The sequence below is a fragment of the Medicago sativa genome, chromosome 1 (assembly GCF_051527215.1).
Source record: "Medicago sativa cultivar Bolivia chromosome 1, Bolivia_mono, whole genome shotgun sequence".
NCBI classification, from domain to species: domain Eukaryota; kingdom Viridiplantae; phylum Streptophyta; class Magnoliopsida; order Fabales; family Fabaceae; genus Medicago; species Medicago sativa.
The window spans coordinates 58,280,799-58,292,769 of NC_140749.1; the positions used below are offsets into that span (position 1 = coordinate 58,280,799).

The window sequence follows — 11,971 nt, forward strand, 5'->3', positions numbered from 1 at the left end:
ATATCTTATAGCTGTAATATTTCGAAATTAATATTAAAATATTAATTTCGATATTCACATCAGCATACAATACAACAGACCGAAGCATTATCTTATTCCGAAAGACCAAAAAATTACATGCACGAAGGACCGAAGCATAGATGTTTGTTTGAGCCCTGAGGTTCTCAGACACAACAACTATCGTGAGTTTTACCTCCCCGTGACCAAGTTATTTAAATTTTACTAGCTCTCCTTTAGCTTTACTTTGCTATGCAACAACTATTATTTACTCCTACCTTTCTTCTGATTTTATTACTGGATTCAGAAAAGGCGATAATTGCTGGAGCAACTCATACAAGCAGCAGTTATATGTTGGAGGTGATTTCGCAGCAACTACTTTGCCGCAGGGCGCTGGATGCAGTAGAGGATCTCAAGCTGCATTTTGTTGTGATTTCTGAAGCTATTCGTACTCATTCAAACTAAGCAAGTTAGGATGGCTTTTGTGATAGAAGCACCTTTTCCAGCTTATGTGGAGATGTTGTTTGAAAATATTGTTTCTGATACTTGATGTGAATCAGGTGGTGAAAACAGTAGTTTTAATTTCATTTTGCCACGTGCTCATTCTGAGTGAATAAAATTTTCAAAATGGAAGAAAACACTGCATAGTTATTTAGAAATTGATTTGTTGCTACAATACCATTTATATCTGAATTAGCTATAATACCATTAAGCCTGGCAAGGAAAGATAAGCTATTATTTTCACATGAGCAGCAGTCATTTTTATGTTCTCCAATGATTTTATGGCTACTAGTGTGAATGACTTATTTGGCTAGTAGTCAGTCATTTATGACTACTATTCTAACATCAATCATATGGTGTTTATTATTTATTTTTCACCATTTACACGAGGTGCACATCACTTTTCTACATTTGCAAGTTCTATACAGTTTTCTCATAAATTTGCGTATGCTGGCCATTTTTTCATCCACGTAGCAATGATTTTGTTGTGATATAATATTATTAATCAAACTCATATTTACAGCTCAAGCGTAGGATTCATAATTCGATGTATTTTTTAAATCAATGAAAAAATGGTTCTGCAATGTCTGTGGAACAGAACTGGATAGATGGTGCTGTACCCGACTAAACTTTTGCTTGCATGACTCTATGCTCTTTCATGTTTGGATAGATGGATGCTACTGTCAAGGATCTCTCCACGAAGGCCTGGATACTCCCTGAACTTCATTAAGATTTGCAGAGAAAACCATTGGACGAATCTACCTTCAGTTGAGCAAATACAAACCTGAATTATAAAGATAAATACAGATACCGTGTCAAGATTGATGGTGTTAACATTTTAATAGAACAAAGCAGTAAGCAGAAGCAAATAAAATTAGGCGTCGATGATACAGATTAGAGGCAAACAAACAGACTACATTATAAATTACAAGAACTTACTGCATGCATCGACCGTATCATGACCATCACTGATACCTAACAGGAATAAGTAATTTTGCATGTGAAAAAAATTAACATGATATAATATAAAAGAATTTGATAGTTGAGAGTTAAGACCATACATGTAAAATATGAGTAAGAATGTGACTCTGAGAAGACTGGTGAGGTGGCTAAGTAGTTGAATATTCTCTGTAGAAATTAGAAAATGTTCATACACTTAATAAAAACATTTACTGGACTTGGTTGCAGGTCGGGCATGCGAATTTGTCTTCTCGCAACAACAAGATTGGGCAGAAGCAGGGGTGAAACAGAAGATAGTTCTATCATTAAAAAAGAGTGGTAGTATTATTATATTGTATTTTGATGTTACTATTGAAATTAACAATATTAATTGATGCTGACATGATAACAAAGAAACAAAAAAAATAGGTATTTCAGTGACTAACCATGATAAGCAACTCATGTGATCAATTCATCATCAATAATTATGGCAGGTATGTGAGCAATCTTACTCCACTCTTTCCCTCGCTTCCTCCGCAAAATTGCTTTAAGCAATGGGCAGCGTGTCATATTTAGTACCGAAAGAGAGGAAGGAAATCCTTTTTTTGGCAATGACTTGAGTTTTGGAGCGTTAACAATCTCAAGGTTTTGGAGAGAAGTGAGATGTTGAAGCCACATCCCATCAATTCTTGTATTATTAAGACCACTGATGCATAGTGTAACAAGCGATGCAGCAGTGGCACCATCAGCGTGTTCACCGTAGCATTGCCATTAATTCGCAACACTGAAAGACAAGTGAGATGTTCCCAAGTTGGCTCGGTATTCCACATAATCCCTCCAACAGAGCCAACAGTCAGTTCCCGCAAACTGATAGGCAAATCATCTACGGCAAAAGATTGAAGATTTGGCATATCATCAATTTCCATTTCTTGAAGGTCAGTTAGACTATTCATTGCTTCTGGTAGTGACTGAAGCTGCTGACACTTCCACGCTACAAAATGAATGAGGTCTGGAGTGTGCAATCCGCCTAGGGGAAATGAATTCAGTTCATTACAATCCCATATTTTGATGCTTCTAAGAAATGAGAGACTCTTTTGCGACCCGTCTTCTGCAATTAGTATCCATTTCAGATTTTTACAACCCTCAATAAACAGATTCTTGAGGACAGGGAGAGCTCCCAAGGTAAATGATATCATTGAATTATATTTTCAATTCTTCAAGACGTGAAATTGTGCAAGTACTCACGAGGAAGGAAACTCCTTAGCCGTACCTCCAATCAGGTTCCACTCCTCCCACTGTTGCATATTCTGAAATTGCAGAGTCTCCAATGAGGGAAATGGTTGAAATGAAGGAGAACTATCACTTCCATAGAACTCAGTATCAATTGTCTGTACTGATTGCATCCCTTCAATAATGAGTTCTTTAAGATTACCCAATTGTCCAAGGGGTGGAAGCCATAAACAATCATCAGAATTCGAGACCCTCAAATAGTCAAATACACCAATTTGGAAAATAAGAAACAACCCAACCAATTTGGAGATCCAGCAAATACACCAATTCGAGATCCAGCATGTTGGTAAATAAGAAACAACCCAACCAATTTGGAAAACTGATTCAACCATAGTCTTTGATGGTGAGACGCTTCAAATTTGTTGAGGGGTGCAAATGTTCAAGTACATCACTTTGAATTTGTGAATCTGAAAAAATACTACCACAATCCCATTGCAAAGCAAACTCGTCTATTCGCTCTTTCATCTTCATATTGGCTTGAACCGCTTCAGAGTCATTGACATTTTGCAATTGTGAGATGGAAAGCTTCCCATGTAGGTGGGGAAATTTTCCCAGCTCTTCAACCTTCAGTCCACCATTATGTTTGCTGACAACAAAATCAGCCAAAGTTTGGAGATTTTCTAGTTTGGCTATATGTATGGGCATCTCTCTCAAAGCAGTGTCATTAACGTCAAGGTGACATAGATTAACCAATTTCCCCATGTCCTCCGGCAACTTAGTGAGCCTTTTACAACCTGACATTAACAAGAATTGCAGATTGTAAAGTTTGCATATTTCAGAAGGCAATGTTTCAATCTCAGTATTACATCATGAAGATAAAGAAGAGAATGATGATAACTTGCGCAGCAAGTTACCTAACTAGATAGCTTCCTTAGTTCATATTAGTTAGTTAATCTAGTTTCTATATCCTATGTGATTACCATTGTAACAACTGTGCTCCTACACAATGCCTATATAAGTTGTAATCACTCTCATTTGATCAATAACAACAATATTATTTTCTCTATTATTCTCTCATTTCTTCTCTCATAATATGGTATCAGATAACTTTCTCCATTGGTTGAGAAAGTTAGTTACGATTCAGTTACGGTGCTTCCGCCATTAAAGCTTCACCTTGAAGCTTTCTTCTTCCTTTCTTTGCTTCCTTCGTGAAGCTTGTTTCTCTTCTTTCTTCTTCCTTGCGTATTATCGCAATTTCTCCTTCTTCTCTTTACGTTCTTTTCACAATTTTTCTCTTGTGATTTCTTGCCTCTGTTTTCATGGCGCCTCGCAATGTTTCTCCCAATTCTGATACTGATTCACCATACTACGTTCATCCTAGTGAAGGACCTAATTCCCTCACAATTTCACCAAAGTTAAACGGTTCCAATTATCTTGCATGGAGTCGTTCCATGCAGCGTGCTTTGGGAGCCAAGAACAAGCTCGTTTTCATTGATGGTTCTATTCCAATTCCTGATCTTGATGATCTCAATCGTAGTTGCTGGGAACGTTGCAATCATCTCCTTCATTCATGGATCTTGAGCTCTGTTTCAGACTCTATTGCTCAGACTATCGTTTTCCATGATACTGCTATTTCTGCGTGGCTTGATTTGAAGGAACGGTTTGCAAAAGTTGATCGTGTTCGTATCTCAACCTTACGTTCCACCATTAACAACCTCAAGCAAGGTAATAAAACGGTTTTGGAATATTTTCTTGAGCTTCGCTCTCTTTGGGATGAATTGGATTCTCATAGGCCTATACCTAATTGCACTTGTGTTCATCAATGCCGTTGTGCTTCTATTCGTCTTGCCAAATCTTATCGTGTTGAGGATCAAATTCTTCAATTTTTGACTGGATTGAATGAATCTTTCTCTGTTGTTAAGACTCAGATATTACTCATGGATCCTCTTCCATCAATCAACAGAGTATATTCTTTAGTGGTTCAGGAAGAAAGTCAGAATGCTTTACTTCCTTCTCCTATCTCTCTTGATGAATCAAGCATCTCTGTTAATGCTTCTGATTCTAGAAAATTTGCTGGTAATAAGGGCAAGACTAGTAATGGTGGTAACAAAGGCAATAGTAGGTTTTGTACCTTTTGTAACCGTTACAATCACACCATAGAATTTTGTTGCCAAAAGCATGGTCACCCTAATTTCAACAAGGGTGGTTCCTCTTCACAAGTTGCTAATGCTGAAACTTCTGATGCAAGCAAGCCTACACATTCTTCTGAGGTGGTATCAACAGGTTCCAGTTTCAGTTTAACTCAAGAGAAGTATGATCATCTTGTGTCTTTGTTGCAATAAGCAAATTTACTTTCCTCAGCTTCACCTCCTTCTGGACCTGTCTCAAATCATGTTACCACTGCTTCTCCAGGTCATTCATCTGGTGTTGCTTCTCAGACAGGTATATATAGTGTCATTTCATGTTCCATTCAAACTGATTCTGATTATTGGCTCTTAGATTCAGGTGCTAATGATCATATTTGTTGTTCTTTGTCTAGTTTTACCTCATTTTACAAAATTAAACCTGTTAGTGTTAATCTTCCAAATGGCACTTCTGTGTTAGCTCATTTTGCTGGTAACATTCAATTTTCACCAAACTTGTATCTTACTCATGTTTTATACTCTCCTGCATTCAAATTGAATATCATTTCTGTTTTCAAACTATGTGAATCATTATCATGTTATGTGCAATTTTCCTCTAATAGCTGTGTCATTCAGGATTTGAATACAAGGAAGATGATTGGTTTGGGTGAAAAACTGAATGGCTTATACAGATTGGTGGTGAATGCTTCTACTTCAAGTCCCTCTCACCTGTTTCATTCCAATAAAGTTTCTCATACTATTTGTAATTCAACTAGTTCTTTGTTTTCTTCTGATAAAACTTCCAATGTAATTCCTGCTTCAACCATTTGGTATTTTAGATTGGGTCACCTCTCTCATCAGAGATTGGTTTCCATGCAAACATTGTATCCCTCAATTTCCTATGATAATAAAGCTATATGTGATGTTTGTCACTTTGCTAAACACAAGAGGTTACCTTTTGTTTCTAGTTCTTCTCATGCTCATTCTAAATTTGAATTATTGCACTTTGATATTTGGGGTCCTCTTGCTATTCCTTCTGTCCATAATCACAAATATTTCCTCACCATTGTAGATGATTTTAGCAGATTTGTATGGACCATTTTGCTTAAAAATAAATCTGAAGTTTCTGATCATGTTAAACATTTTATCACTATGATTGAAAACCAATATCACATTGTTCCTAAAACTGTTAGATCGGATAATGGTCCTGAGTTTCTTATTCCTGATTTCTATGCCTCTAAAGGTATTTTGCATCAAAAATCTTGTGTTGAAACTCCCCAACAAAATGGGAGAGTTGAGAGAAAACATCAGCACATCTTGAATGTTGCTAGAGCTCTTTTGTTCCAATCTAAACTTCCTAAGAGCTTCTGGTGTTATGCTGTACATCATGCCACTTTCTTAATCAATAGAGTTCCTACTCCTTTATTGCATAACCTTTCTCCTTATCAACTTCTATATGATTCAGTCCCTGATATCAATGTTTTTAAAGTTTTTGGTTCACTTTGTTATGCATCCACTCTCCAATCTCATAGAACCAAACTTGATTTTAGGGCAAGAAAATGTGTTTTCTTGGGTTATAAGTCAGGATACAAAGGTTTTGTTCTTTTTGATTTACAGTCTAGAGAGATTTTCATTTCTAGACATGTTACCTTTCATGACCACATTTTACCTTATGTTTCTTCCCATGCTCCTCAATGGGAGTATTTTCCTTCTCAATCTTCTTCTTCCATTGATCCTCCTTCTGATGCTCCTGCATCACCTTCTCTTTTCATTGACCCTCCTTCTTTGGATCCTCCTTCCAACATTACCTCTTCTGACCAACCTCCTACTCCTCCTCCTGATCTTCCTAGATCATCCAGAAGCAGAAATCCACCACCACATCTCAAGGATTTTGTTTGCCAAATTTCCAACCAATCATCTCCTGCAATCTCTGATAGTATTTCTTATCCCATTACAGATTCTCTTTCTTATAATAAATTGTCTGATTCTCATCTTCATTTTGTTTTGTCCCTTTAAACACATACTGAGCCAAAATCCTATGCTGAGGCAAGTAAATTTGATTGTTGGAACAAGGCCATGGAGACTGAGCTTGCTGCTCTTGAACAAACTGGAACCTGGAAACTTGTTGATCTACCTGCAAACATCAAACCAATTGGATGCATGCAGATGGGTGTACAAGATCAAACATCATGCAGATGGCTCCATTGAGAGATTTAAAGCAAGATTGGTTGCTAAAGGATACACTCAAGTTGAAGGTTTGGACTATTTTGACACATACTCTCCTGTTGCAAAGCTTACTACAGTCAGATTGGTGATTGCTTTGGCATCAATCCATCATTGGTTTATTCATCAACTTGATGTAAACAATGCCTTCCTTCATGGTGAATTACAAGAAGATGTTTACATGCAGTTGCCTCCAGGAGTCAAAGCTTCTAAACCTAATCAAGTTTTCAAATTGGTGAAATCCCTTTATGGTTTAAAGCAGGCTAGCAGAAAATGGTATGAAAGGCTCACTGCTTTATTACTAGCTCAAGGCTATAAGCATGCAAACTCAGATCACTCCCTTTTTACCAAATCCACTTCTGATGCTTTCACTCTTCTTTTGGTATATGTGGATGATATTATTCTTGCTGGCAACTCCATGACTGAGTTTACAAATATAAAGTCCATTTTGCATGCTTCCTTCAGAATCAAAGATCTAGGTCAATTAAAGTATTTCCTTGGTTTAGAAGTTGCTCATTCACATCAGGGTATTTCTCTTTGCCAAAGGAAATATTGTTTAGATCTTTTGAATGATTCAGGTCTCACATATTCAAAACCTGTCTCCACACCTTCTGATCCATCAGTCAAGCTTCATAATGACTCCAGTCCTCCTTATGAAGACATTTCTTCCTATAGAAGACTGATTGGTAGACTCTTGTACCTTAATACCACAAGACCTGATATTACTTTCATCACTCAACAACTAAGCCAGTTCCTTACTAAACCTACACAAGTACATTACACTGCTGCTTTAAGAGTGTTGAAATATCTTAAGAGTTCTCCATGCAAAGGCTTGTTTTTCCCTAGAGATTCAGAACTCCATCTTTTAGGGTTTTCTGATGCTGATTGGGCAGGGTGCTTGGATACCAGAAGATCAATATCTGGCCAATGTTTCTTCTTAGGCAAGTCATTGATTTCATGGCGTACTAAGAAGCAGCTCACTGTCTCCAGGTCTTCCTCAGAGGCAGAATATAGGGCACTTGCAGCTGCAACCTGTGAGCTTCAGTGGTTACTTTACTTGCTTCAGCATTTGCAGATCACCACCATTAAGTTGCCTGTCTTATATTGTGACAATCAAAGTGCTCTTCATATCGCTGCAAACCCAGTTTTTCATGAACGCACCAAACATCTTGAAATTGATTGCCACTTGGTGAGAGACAAGCTTCAGGCAGGCATGATGAAGCTTCTTCCAGTCACTTCTCAAGCTCAAACTGCTGATTTCTTCACTAAAGCCTTGCTTCCCCAACCATTTCAGACTCTTTTATCCAAGTTGGGCATGGTTGATATTTACCATCCTCCAACTTGTGGGGGGATATTACATCATGAAGATAAAGAAGAGAATGATGATAACTTGCGCAGCAAGTTACCTAACTAGATAGCTTCCTTAGTTCATATTAGTTAGTTAATCTAGTTTCTATATCCTATGTGATTACCATTGTAACAACTGTGCTCCTACACAATGCCTATATAAGTTGTAATCACTCTCATTTGATCAATAACAACAATATTATTTTCTCTATTATTCTCTCATTTCTTCTCTCATAATACTCAGTGTGAGAAAGATTTAAGTACCGCAGGTATAACAAATTTCCAATAGAGTTGGGAACCGCAGTGATACTCTTGTAGTTTGGCAAAGACAGCATGCATAACCGTTTAAATGTTGGCACCAAGTCATGTACTACTTTGTTCGATAACAAACAAAAAGGTTGTGGTTTCTGTATTGGTAATGCAAGAAAGGTACGTAGACCATATAATCCATACAATTTATCAAATTTATTAAATGAGTCATACATTCCTCTATTGTATGCGAATCTATGGTAGTCAAACCTGATGGGATATTGAGATGAAGAATTTGTAGCTAAATCATGGATGATGTTATGCATTTGAAAGCTATCTTTGTCATAACCAATCGATCGTCGTTGTATCAACGACCTTGACACTAGCTCATCAAAGTATTCTTCTCCAACTTTTTCCATACTTTTCTGACCTGTGGATGATTCTACCAAGTCTTCTGCAATCCACAACTGAACTACCATTTTCTTTTCTAAGATGGACTTCTTCGGAAAAGTTGAACAATATGCAAAGCAGAGTTTTAAACGAGCCGAAAGATAACTGTAGCTCAATTGAAGAGCAGTTTGCACCTTATCATCTCTCAATTCCCAAATGTTATACTTTCTAGCACATAATTCCAATAATTAGGGGAAATGTGTGAAGAAGAGTCCCAAGTGCTAGTGCAATTAATGGTAATCCACCACATTTTTTTTAAATCTCCCTGCCAATTTCTTCTAGATTGGAATGTTGTTGGTAGTTGCATGCTCCAAATGCATGATTTGCAATTAAAGACCAGCAACTTTCACATTCAAGAGGTCTTAAATAGTGGACATAAACAGAATATTGCATGGATATTTCAACACTTTCATCTCGTGTTGTAACAATGATCCTACTTCCCATTTCCGCAGCATTAAAGATATCCATCAGACATATCCAATTGACAGATTGTGCACCCGACAAGTTATCCAATACGAGCAAAATATTTGGGTAAAAGGCAGGTACAGCAATAGATTCAAAAATCCTGGAAATATTATAATCTTTTGAGCTGATATCTGGCCACAGTTTTAACTCAAATTTGTCATTTACTTCAGGGTCATTGTAAAGGAGTTTAGCAAGTTCTTCTTGCAATGAGCTTTAAAACTTTTGCTTCTAAAGAGATCATTTTAAGGTTTCATTTTATAATTGTTTACTACGCTTACATGCAGCTTTGTGATAGTTGATTTCTTGAGTTGTTAGTGAAATATTTTGTATAGCTATAGCCAAGTATTTATGAATATGAATATGAGGTTGATTTTACTATGTACCCTGTGTAATGTACATTAGGATTTGGTCATCAAATTAGAAAACTTCATCGTTATTTCATAGGTACACCTCATTCAGCACATTGGGAATGGTTTCAAGAAACTAGTAAACAAATCAGAAAACTTCAAATGGAAAGACATCATCGATTACTCCGGATAATGCCGATGATGCCAATGCCAACAATGGTTTTTATAACATATATGGTCTAATCATCTACCCCTCCGTCACTTTTTACAAGACTACTTTACACTCATCATTAATATTAGGGAAATGTTAACTTGTGCCCTTAAGACACAAGTTAATGATTCAAATATAGAAAAAAAAAACATATTGGAATGTGTGCATTACATTTAATATTTAACTTTTTAATAATTTAAATGCACAAAATTTTAGGAAATGTTTCTTCTTTTAGGTTTTTTAACATGTGCCCTAAGGGCACAAGTTAACGCTACCCTTAATATTATCAATATGTCCACGTGAGTTTAGCTCAGTTGGTATGGACAATGCATAAAATATACAAGGTCCGGAGTTCGAACCTCGACCACCACAAATAAAAAAAATAAACAATAACAAGCATCCACTATTGATAATTGTATAAATTTAGTTTAATGACAAAAAAAAAAACATATATCTTGCCAAAAAAAAAAACCAAAATGTAGACATCTACTATTGGAACTTTAGAGTGTAATTGTTCTTGAATGTATGATCTAGGGTATCTCTATCACCCCTAATTTTTCAAAGACCCAAACGTTGATGGCTGGCTTCTACTTGAGAATACGAATAGAACTTAATAACTTAATTAATTTAATATGCTATATTTTTTTATTATAAAAAAATATGAGTGGCTGGTCAAAAAAGGAGAATATGAGTGGACCTTTAATTAAAATAAAATAAAATTTAGTATAAGTGAACCAAGTGAATATGAAATCATGGGTGGTGAACGTTAATACTTCCTATGTTTTTAAATACAAGCAAAATTAACTTTTTAGGTTTATTCATTTAATGATGTATGTGGTTTATATTATGGATCACATACATCATTAAATGAATGAACCTAAAAAGTAAATTTTGCTTATATTTAGAAACGGAGGGAGTATGCATATGGGTACTATAGGGGTCCTATGTATTTCATGTGTGGCGGCTGCCCCTTTTCATTTGTACTAAGCTCCGTCCCTGTCCTGGACAACAGGTTCAACAATACTGATGTCCTAGACAACAGATATGACACTATAGCAAAATAAACAATAAACAACAATTAAAGTAAAGTATCCCTAAGACTCTTTTCGCAAAATATGACGGCTTCGATTAGTCTTCACAAGGTTTGAGTCTTCATTTATATAGCCAGAGTAAGAACGGACTTTTCTTCAATCGGGCTAAACAAATCAGCAGACTAAAACGTATATTCGTTCTTCATATTCTTCTATGAGCAAATATATCATTTCACTACTAAAAAAACGCGAATTAGAGAGGGATTTTAGGGAGGGACAAAAATCCGTAACTAATTGTGACGGAATTAGGGACGGATTTTAGTATTAAATACAAATGTTTAATTGGCAATTATTAGTGAGGGAATGGTTTAAACATCCCTCACAAAATATCCCCCACAAAACATCCGTCACTAAATCCCTTGGAAAATTGACGTTTTAAATTCTTGTTAAGGAATTTGACAGGGACATGATCCCTCTCTAATGATTCCCTCACTAAAATCATCACTAATGTCAATTATATAGTTGGTGATGAAATTAATCCTTCACAAACAAAGTGAATTATTCCCCCCAATTGTTTCACGTTTTGGCTTTCCCTCTCTTATACTAAAACATTCCCCCTCTTTTTTTTTCACAAACCCTAAAATAACATTTTCCCCCAAAATTTGGCTCCAAATTTAGAACCCAAAATTAGAATGTTCTCTCAAATTCATTGAACCCACAAAGATGAACACAGTACCAAAATCACTTAATACTCCCTCTCGTTCCAAAATTTTCCCCCAAACTCATTGAATCTTCACTTAATCTCAGAATCCTTCCTTCGTTCGTTCTCCCAGAATCGTAAACCAAAAATCTCGCTGA

The 11,971-nt window shown here is 36.2% G+C and overlaps 1 pseudogene; it reads right to left on the reverse strand.

Moving 5' to 3' along the window:
- Window positions 1-559: 559 nt before the first annotated feature.
- Window positions 560-10,045, reverse strand: LOC146955776 (putative disease resistance RPP13-like protein 1; annotated as a pseudogene).
- Window positions 10,046-11,971: the final 1,926 nt, after the last annotated feature.